The 19,282-nt window shown below is 43.0% G+C and overlaps 6 non-coding genes across 6 annotated transcripts; 3 read left to right on the top strand and 3 right to left on the bottom strand.

Moving 5' to 3' along the window:
- Positions 1–4,077: 4,077 nt before the first annotated feature.
- Positions 4,078–4,196, top strand: LOC133318903 (5S ribosomal RNA). Its single transcript, XR_009752636.1, has one exon. It is a non-coding gene; the product is annotated as a 5S ribosomal RNA (ribosomal RNA).
- Positions 4,197–4,850: 654 nt separating this feature from the next.
- On the bottom strand, positions 4,851–5,043 carry LOC133318914 (U2 spliceosomal RNA). Its single transcript, XR_009752647.1, has one exon. It is a non-coding gene; the product is annotated as a U2 spliceosomal RNA (small nuclear RNA).
- Positions 5,044–5,776: 733 nt separating this feature from the next.
- Positions 5,777–5,893, top strand: LOC133318919 (U5 spliceosomal RNA). Its single transcript, XR_009752652.1, has one exon. It is a non-coding gene; the product is annotated as a U5 spliceosomal RNA (small nuclear RNA).
- Positions 5,894–15,263: 9,370 nt separating this feature from the next.
- LOC133318928 (U5 spliceosomal RNA) lies at positions 15,264–15,380 on the bottom strand. Its single transcript, XR_009752661.1, has one exon. It is a non-coding gene; the product is annotated as a U5 spliceosomal RNA (small nuclear RNA).
- A 732-nt stretch (positions 15,381–16,112) lies between these two features.
- Positions 16,113–16,305, top strand: LOC133318913 (U2 spliceosomal RNA). The gene has a single exon (XR_009752646.1). It is a non-coding gene; the product is annotated as a U2 spliceosomal RNA (small nuclear RNA).
- A 651-nt stretch (positions 16,306–16,956) lies between these two features.
- On the bottom strand, positions 16,957–17,075 carry LOC133318906 (5S ribosomal RNA). Its single transcript, XR_009752639.1, has one exon. It is a non-coding gene; the product is annotated as a 5S ribosomal RNA (ribosomal RNA).
- Positions 17,076–19,282: the final 2,207 nt, after the last annotated feature.

Genomic DNA, 19,282 nt, shown 5'->3' with positions numbered 1-19,282 from the left:
ATTTATTATTTTAAAATACTTCTGTTTTGATATCCTAATTCATCGGATTCAAACGTTATTCTTATATTAAAAGGTCATTACTTGGTTAACAATTTGTTTCAGTCGGTATAATGATTGAGGCTCTATAGACGCAACATGAAGGGGAAACTTCGTGAGGGATTTAATTACAATCTTTTTTTATAAATGAGAAGATATTTTATTTCATTGATAAGTACAAATTTTTATTGTGTAACTAAAGATGTTTGGGAAACTATTGCACTGATATTATTATAACCAAGGGGCCAAGCTAGTTTCGTGCATCTCAATGTGTCCAGCTTAAAGAAAATATTGTTTGAATTGAAATACCAGTAAATAACATACAGATAAGAAATCACTGACTCTACATGTACCAGGATTCAAACCTTCGTAAACGTGACGTTTCAGACACTTTGTTCATCATTACTTGAGCTATGGTGACCCTTACTTTGATCAGGGACTTTATTGCGCTTTTAATTAATTACGACATTAATTCCCGTATTATTAATCAATATTAGTCAAATTGTCACTTTTGTTACAAACTTATTTATCAATCGTAATATTTCTTAATAGTGATAAAGAAATTAGGTTAAATGGCATCACCCTCCGCACAAGATTTTGAGAATAAATATCTTCAAAGAGTACCATTACAATTATTATTTCTTTACTTCTATTTTAAAGTTTCTTATTAATTTTATTGGTTATTTAAGTTCTGACAATGGCACAGAAAAACAATCTGAATTCAAAGTTTAATGAAGAAGTAAAAAATGCGGATACAATGTAGACTGCAATATTAACGCGACTTACTGAACTAAAACCTAAAATGTTTACATCGAAATATGCACATAGAATAAGGCTTTCATATTATGAATAATGAATAATATAACCTCATCTGAGATCCTTTCAAACAGACTAATTTCGTCCGCGGGAAGTCTTTGTATTGTAACAGTAATGAAGTCCTCCAACTCAATAGAGGTTTAATCTATTGTGTGTTAAGCCATAATGTAAGTAATAGTTCAGATGCCTTTATGTATTATATCGTATGAGCGACTAATCTTCATTTTGTTTGTACATTTCAAGCACAGAACAGTATTTTATTGGCAAAATGACATGAGACTGCTTTCACTATTCCATTTCCTTTCACGTAAAATACAAAAGAGTTGCGTCTAAACTGTTTCGTTTTGTGTTTTTGCTTTTAATGATTGTCGTATTTAAGCTTGGTCTTTTAATGTGACTGTAAATAAAAGAAAAGTACACTATGTTGTGACCGCTTGGTATTGATATGGTATAGTAAAGAGTGTGCAAACACGGAAATGAGATTTAATTTAGTTAGCAAGTAATTACAAACAGTTGAATAGATTTAATTCTGTTGTATCGAATGTCGTATCTTATATGTAAAGCAAATAACCATATGAGATGATATAATAGTGTTATGTTCCACAATATTTCTGTATTATTTATTTATAGGTTTTGTGTAAAACGCGTGTGCACAGTATTCGTTGTAACAAGTCCTGTAAAATGAAATTAGTTCCTATGATCCACGGTCGCCGTCGTCACCTCGCTAGTTTTGTCAATTATGTCCGTTTTTTATTAAATAAAAAGTTTGTTTGTTGTTTTAATAAAAAAAAACTAATAATAGCGTTAGACTTTTTAATATAATTATTTCACTATTTCATATATTAATAGACAACGCAATATGTTCAGCATCTTAACGCAGGATGTTTAGTCAAATTCTACTGTTGCTGTTATATCAAATTTCATAAGATTCAATATTTTGCTTTAACTCAGTTTATCAGCTGTATACAATAAGCAAGCATGTTATGAGATTATTCCTCATAGTGGTAGCTGGTAATTAGATTTCACGACAGCGGCTGGCTCGTGACGCTCCGCGTATTTATGGAGCTACAGATAACAGCCAAGTTGGGACAGAGGTCTAATGACTCTTCGGAACGGGAATTTTATTTTAGAGACTAACGAACCTCTTTTTCATCGAGTCTTTTTTAAAGTTTAACTACTTTTATAATAATACCTCGAATGAATTAATTCGCATACTTTAATATATTTCAAATTCAGCAAGGGAGAATAAGTATTTACTTTTAAAACAATCTAAGAAGAAAAGTCGTTCTTAAGATTAATATTATTCTCGGATTCTTTGGGACACTATTTGTTATAACTAATAGTAGATATAGCAACCACCTGGTCGCTTGATACAAACGACCCCAAAGGATCTTCATGTGTCCTATAAAAGAGACGTTGCTTCCCTCAGGTCTCTTCGCTGACTGGGTTTGGAAACTTGCAGATGAGTAGGAATAACACATTATGTATATAACTTATAAGGTACATCACACATGAACAAAAAATAAAATAACTGTCCTACGACCTAAGGATCGACACTCGATTAAATACGACTGCTGAGAGGTGTATGACAATATTCACTTGAATGGTTTGAAACCATATCTATAAATAATAATACTTATATTACATTAAAAATACTTTCCATATGAAAGATCCTTTATTTATCGATAAGTTATTTTGTGTATGTTAACAAAAATGTTGTTGTAATTCAAATATAAATAATTTTAGCATATCAGTCAAGCATTGTTTTTAAAGCTTTGTTCATTGTCTTATACTTTAATAAAGTAAACTTAACGTAAAGTTTAAGCATTCTGTATACTATTATTTATTGCCATAAAGAACTTATGTTTTCCCTTTTCTCCTCTTAGCATATGTGCCTTATTTTGATGAGGTTATAATATAAGAGTTAAAAATTATTTGAAAAGGAGGAATTATAAAGGAGCCAAAATATTATAAGACCTTCAGTGAATAAGTTCCAAGCAGTTAAAAATCCTAACCTATACAACCTACTCTTGCCATTTTTTCGGTTCCATAAACTAAAAATTAAAAAAAAATGTTTAATGTTTAATGTTTAATTTAATCATTATGCAACAATTAAAATGAAAATCAACCAAATATATTAGTACTTACCTTACTCGTCAGGAGACCGTTATCAGTTATTGTAATACGGATAATGAGTTCATCCTTGTTAACAAGTGTTTTACGACTGTAATATTGTTGGACAGCGTTCCAACACTCGGTTAAGTTAAATTTACTCATTAAAGAGGTTCACTTATTCCGTAACGCACCATTTAAACATATCATTTTAAACCTCAATAATTTGTTGAGAAAATCCTTCGAGTCCACCCAATTAAGTGTTAATTAAAAAAAATACTAATTTAATTTTATTACTTTAACTAATAATTTGTAAATTTTAATATTTTTTTAAAGTAATAAAGAACTACTACTTTTTGTGTTTGAAAAAGTAATTGTTTGTTTTTGCTTTATATATTATTTCGTGTAAGTAAATTTGCAATAAAAAGTGATTTAGAATAAAATATAGTTGTAGTTACAACTTACAACATGCATTATAATATTGACGAAGATAAGTTATTATTTGCGTGCTGTGAATATTCAATTGTTTCCTTAACGTTTTAAAATTGAGACTCATCTGCTATACTATTAGAACCATAATAATGCGAATGGAGGATGCGAGTTATCTGAAGGGATGCCCTCACGAGCAGAGAGCTGATATAAGAAGGTATGACTTTATATGTTTAGTTTAGAAGGTTTTATTCAAACTTATTACAATAAATAATAACTGATCCACAACGACAATTCACGGGTGAAGCTAGTATAGCTTTAGTATGGAAATGTTCAAATACGGTGTAAAACTAAATATGTAATATTTACAAATTTAATCTTGTTACTAAAACTTGTGATTTGTAATTTTAAATTATTGAAAGGAATTATTAGCAATTATGACTTTTTGTGTTTGTAAGTATAATTGTTTAGTTTAATTTATACATTATTTTGTGTAACTTTACAATAACCAGTGATTTAGAATAAAATATTGTGTTATTATTTTAGAAGGCTTTTATCAAAAGTTATTATAATAAATAATAACAGTACTGCAAAGATAAAGTCACGGATAAAGCTAAGTGTAATAAAATCATGTTTAAATAGGTGGTAAAAATTAATATGTTACAAATTTTCAATAAATTGGTTGCCAACGTCCATACCACGTTGAATACACCGGTTCTCGTCCGATCACCGAAGTTAAGCAACGTCGGGCGCGGTCAGTACTTGGATGGGTGACCGCCTGGGAACACCGCGTGATGTTGGCTTTTTTACTTCTCGTTATTTTAAATAACGAATTATATATACACAATACAGAACAAATCCTGTTTACTCTTCTTTTCTACATCTAATATTAATTAAGTACCTAGTATATATATCTTATAATTTCGAATTATAAGATTGAAATCACCAACCCATCTTGAGCAACCGTGGTGATTAATGCTCTAACCTTCTCCGTGTGAGAAGAGGCCTTTGCTCAGCAGTGGGCTCCTATAGACTGATGATGATGATGATATATATGTACATACATATTATATTTCGTGTTTTTTTTTTTATTAATTCCCTTATTTCTCTTTCATTGATATTTTCAAAATAATCGTCTTAGTATTATTGGAACACGGAACGTAGCATAACATATGAATAATGTACAAAATATAAGGGTGTAATTGTTGATTAACATTAAAAAAATTAAAATATATAATTGTACTTTGAATCACCATAGAGTCCTCTTAGAATTTAGGTCCTCTCCTGCATAGAAGAAATGTAATTTACAGGCTACTTCCCAGTTTCTCTGTGTGTATAATACTATATACTATATCCAGAAAGCACATGTGACGAAGTTCGAGATATAAGTTCATATTTAAATATTCGACATAATGCAACCAATAGGTTGTATTATAGAAAGATTGTTAATAAAGTATTATGTGTGGGCCGATCCCGGCGGCACTGCAATGCCGGGCCGACCCGTGACGGGAGTGGAGCGAGCCCCGAACATCCCGTCGGTTTACAAAAATCAGTTTAATATACTGGTCCCGACATGCGGGAACTTTCAGATATTAAGCTGAAAAGAACAGATACTACACTTTGATCTTAGCCAAAAGGCCGAGAAGCGATACTCACACACTGCCTACGACCGAGCGTCATTCAGAGAGCAGAAATTTTACTACCGCAATGTACACGAAGGCAACGGATTTCGTAGCGACATCTAGTGGCGCTTTGTAAAGGGCGCCGCCGATGTAGAGTCCCTTACGTTATTAGTGATTTCCATTAGACACATTTTTTTGCCGGACTTGAATGAATATGAAAGGAGTAGTCACGCAGTTTAGTTCGACATACGATATTATTTTAATTCTAAAATACTCAACTTCTACTTATGTATATTTAAGGTTATTCTAGGAACCAGTTACCACAAAGATTATTATTATTCTTTAAAACCTTCAATAAAAACTTCAAATGTAATACAGAGCAATATTAATCACAATATTTCGGATTTAAAAAACTTTTACAGATATTTTTTTAAACGTCAAATATATAAAATAGTAAAACTAAAAAAAGAATACTCGCTTTACTACATGTTTTCTGTGTTTCATAGTTCGATGACGAGTGTGAGACTATAAATATTATTGAATTATAAAAAATTACCATGTAAACTCTACATTTTGTCTGGTCGTAGGTAGTTCCAGATGATTTCAATCAACACATGCATGTAAGTTATATTGTCATACTCTACATCTGTTGTCGCTACAGTCATCCACTAGATGTCTCTGTAAGTAAACTGGTCGTATTCTGCATCGCGGTGATAAAATTTTTCTCTCTTCGATGACTACGCGCGTCAGACGCGGCTACGGTACTCTGGTTTCCCTTCATAACGTATAAATCTTTCGCCTTTTACTAAAGATTTCCGTGGAGGGGAACACTCAAATGAGTCTAACTCTACTTTTTGAAGCCTCACCCTAGGTGAGGTTAATAATACCCTGTTACACTATACCTTACGGCCTACGGTATTTATTGTACTGCACTTCGCTGCGCTATGTGGCTGCTTACGATGGTGTACCGGCTGAATGAGATTTATCAATTAGTAGAATGAGCATGAGGAACTATAGACGGATCATAAGGGATAGACTTGTTAAAGTAGATTAATTAAAATGTGTTTAGTGAATAATGAGATGTTTTATATCCAGTTATATAAACAAGTTCTCATAGAAATAGCGGACAAGGGCTACCGTGGATAAGTAACTATTCATTTATTAAGTAACAGTCACTCTGGAATGAAGTTCTTGTTTCTCGTGTATGTTCAATGATGTAGAATTTAAACCGAACAATGATTTCCATTGATAGGAATTTTATAATTATATAAATATGGTTTGATAATTTCACCAACCATTAGACATTGCAGAAGGTTTCATGGAGTAGCTCGTACATTAAGTTCTATTGTAAGATTTTTTTTTTAATAAAATTAGTTTAAAGTAGTTTCTGATTTTTTCTTCGGCCTTCCGTTGGTAGCTAACGTAACTTTCATAACTACGTAGTTTACTGTGTGTATTTAAAACCTTTCACTTAACTATTGAAGTGACGTGTCTGTTTTTAATATTGAAATAACCGTTTTTTACAACATGTATATGAATATGTATATGGTACATACAAAAAAATAACATTTTTTACAATTTTTGTCAATCTGTCTGTCTGTTTGTTCCGGCTCATCTCCGAAATGGCTGGACCAATTTTTACGGGACCTTATTGGCAGGTAGCTGATGTAATAAGGAGTACATTAGGGTACTTTTTATCAAGATCAGGTATCCCCATCCCGAAATTATAACGCGCGAGTGGGAGGCAGGGCGCATACGGAGCTTAAGGTTTTTCATTGTTTCTTATTGTTTCCTTACGCAGACGGAGTCGCAGATAAAAGCTAGTAATTTATATAAAGAAACATTAAAATATAAAACCAATCATTCTGGTATCTATCGATAGTAACTGTTAACTAATAGTCAACTGTTATTCTCAGATTTCGTACTTTTTAAAGATATTTTTTGTATTGTTGGCTTAGTACCTTAGTGAACAAAGATCGAGAGCTATGTCAAGACATAAAAGACGAAACTTCTTAGCATTCAATGGATATACCGAACGGGTGCTGGATTCATCGCTTTCAGGGAGAAGAGCTTCCACAGAGCCTGGGACTTGCGACTCGAGTGTAGATTTAGAGGGGCCATATCTAAAGCGCGTTAAACGCCTTTTTTTTTTTTTTTTTGGTAACGAGGGGAAATCTTCTGAAAGACTTCCGACCGAGGGGGAACCCGGTCGGGGTATGTGGGATTTTTACCCACTAAAACCACCTCGACGTTCTCGGCGCAGTGCGTAAGCTAGTGTAACGGGGACGGCCTGCCATTCATCCGTTCACTACGCACGAGCCCCTAAAAGGGGACTCCGCCTTCGGTAGGAGAGGTGGGCCCCACCCACACCCCCCTTCCTTCTCCAAGAACTGCCTGCCAGAACGTAAGGCCTGCAGCTCTCCATTTGCCTGGATCATCGGGCATCGGATTACCCCTCCGACACCCGCAGGCTCCTCTCACTGGGGAGGCATTCGGCGGGCATAAGCCCGCTGCCTACGACCCAGCCTACGTCGGCGCATCGGCGCCGAGGAGGGATCATCTTCCCTCCCCCTTTCGGCAGTCTCCTTCCGCGAGATGACAACCTCACAGAAAGAGACCACCGCCGCCCAGGCCCTCTCACTACCTACCATAGCCTTGACTACGGCCGGCAGCGAAAGGTCCGCGCCAACTTCGGTGATTAGTTGGCGACGTTCCGCTTCCCACGAAGGGCACTCCGCTAATGTATGGTCGGGCGTATCATCCACGCAACTGCAATGGTGACACGCCGCCGTCGGCTCTCTTCCGACTATGTAGCACAGATACCGCCCGAAGCTACCGTGCCCCGAGAGGATCTGCACCAGCCGGAAGGTCAAGGAACCGTGTCGGCGATCCACCCACTCCTTAAGGAGCGGTCGAATCGCCTCCACAGTGCGCAACCCGGCCACTGGCTCGGAGAGCCGCCGCCTCCATCGACGGAGTAGCTCCTCTTGTGCGGAGCGTCGCCAACCATCCACCGGATCCCAGGGCGGATTCACACCCTGGGATCGAGCTCGTGCGCGCCACTGGTGCACCTCCGCCAGAACTTGGGCGACCAAGTCCCAGGGAGGCGTCCCAGCGAGCACGCAAGCCGCCTCGTGGGAGACCGTGCGGTATCCACGCACCACTCTCAAAGCCATGACGCGCTGCGCTCTGTGCAGCGACGCCACGTTCGGCCTCGAGAGGGCACCGGCCCACACTGGTGCTCCGTACAGCGCCATCGAACGCAACACGCCGGTGTACAAGCGCCGGCATGTCGCGCTTGGACCACCGAGATTAGGCAGAAGCCTTCCGAGAGCGTTCGCCGTCCCGAGTAATTTCGGGACGAGACCGCGAAAGTGGTCCCGGAAGTTCCACCTACCGTCCAGAGTCAGCCCCAGATATTTCATCCGGGGACTGAGCTCGACGCGGACGCCGCAGATGTTGATGCTGGCGCCCGGCGGTGGTCGTGCTCGAGGGCCGTGGAACAGGAGGGCCTCGGTTTTGTCGAGACCCACCCTCAGCCCGAGCATCTCGATGTGCCGTACTATCGAGGCGGCTCCCGCTTCAGCTCGCAACGTCGCCTCTGCCAGGTCCACGCCTTGGGCCCCGACGAGCGTGTCTTCCGCATAGCAGACGACGCTCAGCCCGGTCTGGAGGGCGCCGCGAAGTACGAAGTCGTACCCCAAGTTCCACAGGAGCGGCCCGAGGACTGACCCCTGCGGAACCCCGCAGCGCACCTCGTGGCGATGGACCCTACCGTCTCTCCCCACGAACGAGATCTCTCGTTCGCGGAGATAGGACCCGATGGTCTGCCGGATGTAAAGTGGCAAACCATGGTATCTGAGGGCTTCTTCAATGACACCGAACGGAAGGGTGTTGAATGCGTTGGAGATGTCCAGGGACACCGCCAACATCACCCCACCCCCCGAAACGGCATCATCGGCGAGTTCCCTCAGCTTCGAGATGGCATCGATCGTAGACCGGCCACCCCGAAAACCATACTGGCACTCGGCCAGGTCGGGTCCGTTGCTGCTTAAGTGTGCGACGACACGGGTAGCTAGGATACGCTCGAAGAGCTTCCCCGCGTCGTCTAGCAGCACTATGGGACGGTATGCAGATGGCGAGTCTGCAGGTCGACCTTCTTTCTGGAGGAGAACGAGTCGCCCTTCTTTCCAACACGATGGAAAGCGACCCGATCTCAAACACTCGTTGAGGATCTCCACGAACCACTCGGCCAACTCGCCCAGAGCCAGGGCCAGGACACGTCCGGGGACGCCGTCCGGCCCAGGGGCGGTTTTCTTGGCTTTGAGAGGCCGCAGAGACTCCTCGAGTTCCTCCAGAGAGACGGGCGGAATAAATTCCACCCGGTCCGGCCCGCGTGAAGTGCCAGCCTCCGCTAGCATCGAGTGCGCCGTCTCCGCAGGGAATAAGGCACTCACGACGCTTCGCAGAAGCTCCGGCTCCAGACTCTCCGTGACCGGGGCCATCTGGGCCCGGATCTTATTCCGGGCACCGAGATACGGACGCCCCCACGGGTCATTGTCCAGACGCGCAAGCAACTCCTCGCGAGCCGACTCCTTCGACCTGCAGATTGCGAGCTGAAGCCCGCTCTTCGCTCCGTTGAAGGCGTCACGAAACCGACATTCGACGGCTTCGTTACGAGGGTGCCGCCTCCGTTGTCGGATATACTGGCGTCTCGCCACCGCGCAAGCCGCACGCAGCTGCGCGATCTCTGACGTCCACCAGTACACCTGGCGTCTGGGGGAGCTTTGCGCGACGCGAGGCATCGCAGCATCGCAAATCCGCCACAGGCTGTGGCGAAATTTGCGCGCCTCCCCATCCACCGAAACGGGCTGCTCCACTCGCATCGTCCAAGCTTGGACGATCGACGCCTCCACCGCCATGTCCCTGTCGAGCTCGGTCAGGGACCACCGTGGGAACGCCGAAGCGTTCCCGACGGGTCGGCGGCGGAACGAAGAGCCATCCTGTGGGGCCAACTCGAACCTGATGAAGAAGTGGTCCGACAGCGTCTCAAACTCATCCAGGACTCGCCAGTCACGTACACGCGTTGCAACCGCAGGAGCAGCGAACGAAAGGTCCACTATGGATTCGCCCTGCGGTCGTACGCACGTGACTGCACTGCCCCGGTTGAGGAGGGATAGGCCAGCCGCTGCAGCCCACTCCTCCACCACCTCCCCGCGAGGGTCCGTAGCGGGCGATTGCCACACCGTACTGTGGGCATTAAAGTCACCGAGGACAATTGCTTGTCTCGGCGACGCACGTCTGACCTCAGCCCCGACCTCGTCGAGGAGTCTTTCGATCTCCACGACGGGCTTCCTCGGAGCGAAGTAGACGCCCACAAGTATGAAGTCGCCCCACTGAGCCACGACATACCCTTCTCCCCTTCTGATGACAGAGAGAGGAGAAGAGGAGCGCGCACCCGGTGAGATGACTACCGCCACAGACTGCTCCGCATCACATACCCAATTCGAGCGATCGGGCACGTAATACGGCTCGCAGAGAACTGCCACATCGATGGACCACTCCACCATGGACTGCAAGCAAAGGTCTTGCGGTCCAGGGGAATGGTTCAGGTTCGCCTGGAGGAACCTTATGGTTGTGCAAGCCATTACACTTCCATGGGCACCTCCAGCGCGGCAGATTTAGAGGGCGGGGGGACCGAGGATTTTCCGGGTCCCTTACCCTTCCTACGCTTCGGTGGGTGGCACTGTTTGCCCCCACCATGTGGTTGGAGGCGACTCCCGCCTCCGCACAGATCGGACACTTCGCATCCGACGTGCAGGCCTCAGCGATGTGTCCTTCACCGCCGCAACGGAAGCACAGACGGCTGCGGTCGGTTTTGGACGGACATCTGAGGCCCGCATGTCCCACCTCCAGGCACCGGTAGCACCGCATAGGGCGTGGCTCCAGCGGTGTCACCCGTGCCGAGCTCCAGCCGACCAAAAGGCGGCCGGCTTCGGCCAGGCACTTGGCAACCTCCACTGGGCACCTCACCCAAGCGGCCCCGGTGCTGAAGGACCCGCGGGAGCGGATCGGCCCTACCCGTATTTGCTCGACAGAGCAATTGCCCTGCCGAGCGACCGCAGCGAGGACGTCCTCCTTAGTGACGGAGTCGTCCAAACCGGTGATTCGCAGTTCCCCGCTTTTCACCGGTCTGGCGACTTTCACCTCAGGGACGAGCTCCCGGAGTTTTTGCGCCAGGAGGTCGGCTTTCGCCTCCTCCGCGCTCTCCGGCAGCTCGAACATGCGGGCTCCCGTCACCATCTTCTTGCAGACGAGACCCATCGGCAGTCCTAGCTCTGCCAGGTTGAGTCCCGCCCGCGCCGTTTTGAGGACGTCCTCGTACGTCCTTTCTGAATCCCGCGGCAGCGTAATTACCACCGCAGGATTCTTCACGCTCTTGAGGCTCCTCTTCTTCTTCTTCTTTGCCTTCTTCTTCTCCTTGGCCGGCTTCTTCGCCTTCGGCCCTCTTGGGGTGGGGCTACTGGCGGGCCGGTCTTCTTCTTGCCCTTCTTCTTAACCACCTCCGTCCATGTCTTGTCCATGGATGGAGGCGGCGGGGGTAGAGGTCTCGCCGTCTTCTCCTGTTCTCTTGTGGCACCGTTCTTTTTCCTGCTCGCCACTCTACCTGCCGGCTCAGCCACAGCAGCCGACGCAGGCGCTGGGGGTGGCCTCTTGTCCGCCGCTAGGGGCGGCCTCAGGCGCTTTTCGGGGAGCAGCCGGTCTGCGATCCCCTGGAGCTTCGCGTCCATCATGGCACCTAGGTCCCTCATGAGGGACCCGCGAAGCTCCTCCTCGCTCTTCTCGTCTCGTGCTGGTTTCGGGGCAGTGGCGAGCAGGTCCATGTCTGCCCGCAAGCGGGCCTGCCCCTCTCTCAGGAGCCCCAGCTCCTTCTCCAGCAGCGAGCTCTTCTTCCTTTCTTCCTCTAGCCGGGCTCGGAGAATCTCATTCTCCTCGCCGCTGGTCCGCTGCAGGAGAATCTCTTTTGCCTCCCCCAGGAGTGCCGCCGACGTCTTCAATGCCCTGACGCATCCGCCCTTCAGATTCTTGGATTTGAGGGCCACGTCGACTATGACGCTCAGGGCCCTCTCCATCTCTTTCGCGAGGCACGAGGCTGGCAGCGTCTTAACCGAGGAAAGGGCCACCTCGACCCGACGCGTCGACCTCGCCACGTTTTCCTCCTCCGAGTTCGATTCGCCTTCCTCAACTGCCCGTCCTCTCTTCACTGCAGTAGCGAAGGAAGCCTTGTCACTTCCGCCAGACGAACTTCCGCCTGGTTGTCTTCTTGTCGCTGGCCGCTTCCGGAGAGGCGCCAGGCTCGTCGGCGTACCGGCGAAGAGGGCGGAGCGCGTCTCCTCCGTCTCCATCTCACTTCCGCTCGTTGTACGCGGGCTCCTTCTGGTTGCTCTTCCCTTCTCACCGTTGGACGCTAGTGGCTGGCGCGCCACTGGTCGCACCGCCGACGCGTCTACAGGCTCCTCGTCAGAGCTTACCACCATCACCTTGTCCAAATCTTTTGCTGATCGGTGTCCTTTTCCCAAGCCAGGTCCCGTGCCCACTGCACCTCGTCCCAGAGAGTCCTTAGAAGAAGGACTCCCGAAGCGGTTGTTGCCCCCCCCAGAATACGAGGGGCAGACCGGCGAACCGGTGAGGGATTCTCCAGCCGCGGCGCGGCTGGTACCCTCCTGGGGTAAATCGTTTTTACAACTCGCTTTCATTTTATAAAAACTCTCCGATGACCTACATCGTCGTCCCGCCTCGGGGGCGGGAGCCCCTTGGTCGCTCGGTGGCTGAGATACCCCCCAGCCGCTCCCGAAGAAGCATCCCCTAGCCGCGCCCCGCAACTAGGAGAATTTGGGGATTTTTTATAGAGGTTTACTCCTCGCAGCTGACGCCCCCGTGTCCTCTCAATGAGGGTTACGGTCTGGCCGGCGGGTAGTCTAGAAGACCGCCCGCCGCCCGATCCCACGTCCCCGGCCACGCCTCCCTGGGACTTGGTCGCCCAAGTTCTGGCGGAGGTGCACCAGTGGCGCGCACGAGCTCGATCCCAGGGTGTGAATCCGCCCTGGGATCCGGTGGATGGTTGGCGACGCTCCGCACAAGAGGAGCTACTCCGTCGATGGAGGCGGCGGCTCTCCGAGCCAGTGGCCGGGTTGCGCACTGTGGAGGCGATTCGACCGCTCCTTAAGGAGTGGGTGGATCGCCGACACGGTTCCTTGACCTTCCGGCTGGTGCAGATCCTCTCGGGGCACGGTAGCTTCGGGCGGTATCTGTGCTACATAGTCGGAAGAGAGCCGACGGCGGCGTGTCACCATTGCAGTTGCGTGGATGATACGCCCGACCATACATTAGCGGAGTGCCCTTCGTGGGAAGCGGAACGTCGCCAACTAATCACCGAAGTTGGCGCGGACCTTTCGCTGCCGGCCGTAGTCAAGGCTATGGTAGGTAGTGAGAGGGCCTGGGCGGCGGTGGTCTCTTTCTGTGAGGTTGTCATCTCGCGGAAGGAGACTGCCGAAAGGGGGAGGGAAGATGATCCCTCCTCGGCGCCGATGCGCCGACGTAGGCTGGGTCGTAGGCAGCGGGCTTATGCCCGCCGAATGCCTCCCCAGTGAGAGGAGCCTGCGGGTGTCGGAGGGGTAATCCGATGCCCGATGATCCAGGCAAATGGAGAGCTGCAGGCCTTACGTTCTGGCAGGCAGTTCTTGGAGAAGGAAGGGGGGTGTGGGTGGGGCCCACCTCTCCTACCGAAGGCGGAGTCCCCTTTTAGGGGCTCGTGCGTAGTGAACGGATGAATGGCAGGCCGTCCCCGTTACACTAGCTTACGCACTGCGCCGAGAACGTCGAGGTGGTTTTAGTGGGTAAAAATCCCACATACCCCGACCGGGTTCCCCCTCGGTCGGAAGTCTTTCAGAAGATTTCCCCTCGTTACCAAAAAAAAAAAAAAAAGGCGTTTAACGCGCTTTAGATATGGCCCCTCTAAATCTACAATCGAGTCGCAAGTCCCAGGCTCTGTGGAAGCTCTTCTCCCTGAAAGCGATGAATCCAGCACCCGTTCGGTATATCCATTGAATGCTAAGAAGTTTCGTCTTTTATGTCTTGACATAGCTCTTGATCTTTGTTCGCTAAGGTACTAAGCCAACAATACAAAAAATATCTTTAAAAAGTACGAAATCTGAGAATAACAGTTGACTATTAGTTAACAGTTACTATCGATAGATACCAGAATGATTGGTTTTATATTTTAATGTTTCTTTATATAAATTACTAGCTTTTATCTGCGACTCCGTCTGCGTAAGAAAAACAATAAGAAACAATGAAAAACCTTAAGCTCCGTATGCGCCCTGCCTCCCACTCGCGCGTTATAATTTCGGGATGGGGATACCTGATCTTGATAAAAAGTACCCTAATGTACTCCTTATTACATCAGCTACCTGCCAATAAGGTCCCGTAAAAATTGGTCCAGCCATTTCGGAGATGAGCCAGAACAAACAGACAGACAGATTGACAAAAATTGTAAAAAATGTTATTTTTTTGTATGTACCATATACATATTCATATACATGTTGTAAAAAACGGTTATTTCAATATTAAAAACAGACACGTCACTTTAATAGTTAAGTGAAAGGTTTTAAATACACACAGTAAACTACGTAGTTATGAAAGTTACGTTAGCTACCAACGGAAGGCCGAAGAAAAATCAGAAACTACTTTAAACTAATTTTATTAAAAAATAATCTTACAATAGAACTTAATGTACGACCTACTCCATGAAACCTTCTGCAATGTCTAATGGTTGGTGAAATTATCAAACCATATTTATATAATTATAAAATTCCTATCAATGGAAATAATTGTTCGGTTTAAATTCTACATCATTGAACATACACGAGAAACAAGAACTTCATTCCAGAGTGTCTGTTACTTAATAAATGAATAGTTACTTATCCACGGTAGCCCTTGTCAGCTATTTCTATGAGAACTTGTTTATATAACTGGATATAAAACATCTCATTATTCACTAAACACATTTAAATTAAACTACTTCAAGAAGTCTATCTCTTATGTTCCGTCTATAGTTCCTCATGCTCATTCTACTAATTGATAAATCTCATTCAGCCGGTACACCATCGTAAGCAGCCACATAGAGTAGCGAACTGCAGTACAATAAATACCGTAGGCCGTAAGGTATAGTGTAACAGGGTATTATTAACCTCACCTAGGGTGAGGCTTCAAAAAGTAGAGTTAGACTCATTTGAGTGTTCCCCTCCACGGAAATCTTTAGTAAAAGGCGAAAGATTTATACGTTTTGAAGGGAAACCAGAGTACCGTAGCCGCGTCTGACGCGCGTAGTCATCGAAGAGAGAAAAATTTTATCACCGCGATGCAGAATACGACCAGTTTACTTACAGAGACATCTAGTGGATGACTGTAGCGACAACAGATGTAGAGTATGACAATATAACTTACATGCATGTGTTGATTGAAATCATCTGGAACTACCTACGACCAGACAAAATGTAGAGTTTACATGGTAATTTTTTATATTTCAATAATATTTATAGTCTCACACTCGTCATCGAACTATGAAACACAGAAAACATGTAGTAAAGAGAGTAATTTTTTTAGTTTTACTATTTTATATCTTTGACGAAAAAAAATAATATCTGTAAAAGTTTTTTAAATCCGAAATATTGTGATTAATATTGCTCTGTATTACATTTGAAGTTTTTATTGAAGGTTTAAAAGAATAATAATAATCTTTGTGGTAACTGGTTCCTAGAATAACCTTAAATATACATAAGTAGAAGTTGAGTATTTTAGAATTAAAATAATATCGTATGTCGAACTAAACTGCGTGACTACTCCTTTCATATTCATTCAAGTCCGGCAAAAAAATGTGTCTAATGGAAATCACTAATAACGTAAGGGACTCTACATCGGCGGCGCCCTTTACAAAGCGCCACTAGATGTCGCTACGAAATCCGTTGCCTTCGTGTACATTGCGGTAGTAAAATTTCTGCTCTCTGAATGACGCTCGGTCGTAGTCAGTGTGTGAGTATCGCTTCTCGGCCTTTTGGCTAAGATCAAAGTGTAGTATCTGTTCTTTTCAGCTTAATATCTGAAAGTTCCCGCATGTCGGGACCAGTATATTAAACTGATTTTTGTAAACCGACGGGATGTTCGGGGCTCGCTCCACTCCCGTCACGGGTCGGCCCGGCATTGCAGTGCCGCCGGGATCGGCCCACACATAATACTTTATTAACAATCTTTCTATAATACAACCTATTGGTTGCATTATGTCGAATATTTTAATATGAACTTATATCTCGAACTTCGTCACATGTGCTTTCTGGATATAGTATATAGTATTATACACACAGAGAAACTGGGAAGTAGCCTGTAAATTACATTTCTTCTATGCAGGAGAGGACCTAAATTCTAAGAGGACTCTATGGTGATTCAAAGTACAATTATATATTTTAATTTTTTTAATGTTAATCAACAATTACACCCTTATATTTTGTACATTATTCATATGTTATGCTACGTTCCGTGTTCCAATAATACTAAGACGATTATTTTGAAAATATCAATGAAAGAGAAATAAGGGAATTAATAAAAAAAACACGAAATATAATATGTATGTACATATATATCATCATCATCATCAGTCTATAGGAGCCCACTGCTGAGCAAAGGCCTCTTCTCACACGGAGAAGGTTAGAGCATTAATCACCACGGTTGCTCAAGATGGGTTGGTGATTTCAATCTTATAATTCGAAATTATAAGATATATATACTAGGTACTTAATTAATATTAGATGTAGAAAAAGAGAGTAAACAGGATTTGTTCTGTATTGTGTATATATAATTCGTTATTTAAAATAACGAGAAGTAAAAAAGCCAACATCACGCGGTGTTCCCAGGCGGTCACCCATCCAAGTACTGACCGCGCCCGACGTTGCTTAACTTCGGTGATCAGACGAGAACCGGTGTATTCAACGTGGTATGGACGTTGGCAACCAATTTATTGAAAATTTGTAACATATTAATTTTTACCACCTATTTAACCATGATTTTATTACACTTAGCTTTATCCGTGACTTTATCTTTGCAGTACTGTTATTATATATTATAATAATTTTGATAAAAGCCTTCTAAAATAATAACACAATATTTAGTTCTAAATCACTGGTTATTGTAAAGTTACACAAAATAATGTATAAATTAAACTAAACAATTATACTTACAAACACAAAAAGTAAGAATTGCTCATAACTCCTTTCAATAATTTAAAATTACAAATCACAAGTTTTAGTAACAAGATTAAATTTGTAAATATTACATATTTAGTTTTACACCGTATTTGAACATTTCCATACTAAAGCTATACTAGCTTCACCCGTGAATTGTCGTTGTGGATCAGTTATTATTTATTGTAATAAGTTTGAATAAAACCTTCTAAACTAAACATATAAAGTCATACCTTCTTATATCAGCTCTCTGCTCGTGAGGGCATCCCTTCAGATAACTCGCATCCTCCATTCGCATTATTATGGTTCTAATAGTATAGCAGATGAGTCTCAATTTTAAAACGTTAAGGAAACAATTGAATATTCACAGCACGCAAATAATAACTTATCTTCGTCAATATTATAATGCATGTTGTAAGTTGTAACTACAACTACATTTCATTCTAAATCACTTTTTATTGCAAATTTACTTACACGAAATAATATATAAAGCAAAAACAAACAATTACTTTTTCAAACACAAAAAGTAGTAGTTCTTTATTACTTTAAAAAAATATTAAAATTTACAAATTATTAGTTAAAGTAATAAAATTAAATTAGTATTTTTTTTAATTAACACTTAATTGGGTGGACTCGAAGGATTTTCTCAACAAATTATTGAGGTTTAAAATGATATGTTTAAATGGTGCGTTACGGAATAAGTGAACCTCTTTAATGAGTAAATTTAACTTAACCGAGTGTTGGAACGCTGTCCAACAATATTACAGTCGTAAAACACTTGTTAACAAGGATGAACTCATTATCCGTATTACAATAACTGATAACGGTCTCCTGACGAGTAAGGTAAGTACTAATATATTTGGTTGATTTTCATTTTAATTGGCAAGAGTAGGTTGTATAGGTTAGGATTTTTAACTGCTTGAAAATTATTCTCTGAACGTCTTATAATATTTTGGCTTCTTTATAATTCCTCCTTTTCAAATAATTTTTAACTCTTATATTATAACCTCATCAAAATAAGGCACATATGCTAAGAGGAATAAAGGGAAAACATAAGTTCTTTATGGCAATAAATAATAGTATACAGAATGCTTAAACTTTACGCGGCAAGTACAAGACAATGAACAAAGCTTTGAAAACAATGCGTAAATGATGTGCTAAGATTATTTATATTTGAATTACAACAACATTTTTGTTAACATACACAAAATAACTTATCGATAAATAAAGGATTTTTCATATGGAAAGTATTTTTAATGTAATATAAGTATTATTATTTATAGATTTGGTTTCAAACCATTCAAGTGAATATTGTCAGCATACACCTCTCGGCAGTAGTATTTAATCGAGTGTCGATCCTTAGGTCGTAGGACAGTTATTTTATTTTTTGTTCATGTGTGCTGTACCTTATAAGTTATATACATAATGTGTTATTCCTACTCATCTGCAAGTTTCCAAACCCAGTCAGCGAAGAGACCCGAGGGTAGCAACGTCTCTTTTATAGGACACATGAAGATCCTTTGGGGTCGTTTGTATCAAGCGACTAGGCGGTTGCTATATCTACTAATAGTTATAACAAATAGTGTCCTAAAGAATCTGTGAATAATATTAATCTTAAAACGAGTTTTCTTCTTAGATTGTTTTAAAAATAAAAACTTATTCTCCCTTGCTGAATTTGAAATATATTAAAGTATGCGAATTAATTCATTCGAGGTATTATTATAAAAGTAGTTAAACTTTAAATAAGACTCGATGAAAAAGAGGTTCGTTAGTTTCTAAAATAAAATTCCCGTTCCGAAGAGTCATTAGACCTCTGTCCCAACTTGGCTGTTATCTGTAGCTCCATAAATAGGCGGAGCGTCACGAGCCAGCCGCTGTCGTGAAATCTAATTACCAGCTACCACTATGAGGAATAATCTCATAACATGCTTGCTTATTGTATACAGCTGATAAACTGAGTTAAAGCAAAATATT

This window comes from Danaus plexippus, chromosome 8, assembly GCF_018135715.1.
Source record: "Danaus plexippus chromosome 8, MEX_DaPlex, whole genome shotgun sequence".
In the NCBI taxonomy this organism is placed as follows: domain Eukaryota; kingdom Metazoa; phylum Arthropoda; class Insecta; order Lepidoptera; family Nymphalidae; genus Danaus; species Danaus plexippus.
The sequence above is the reverse complement of the archived record's forward strand: the minus strand, read 5'-3'. Positions and strand labels throughout refer to the sequence as shown.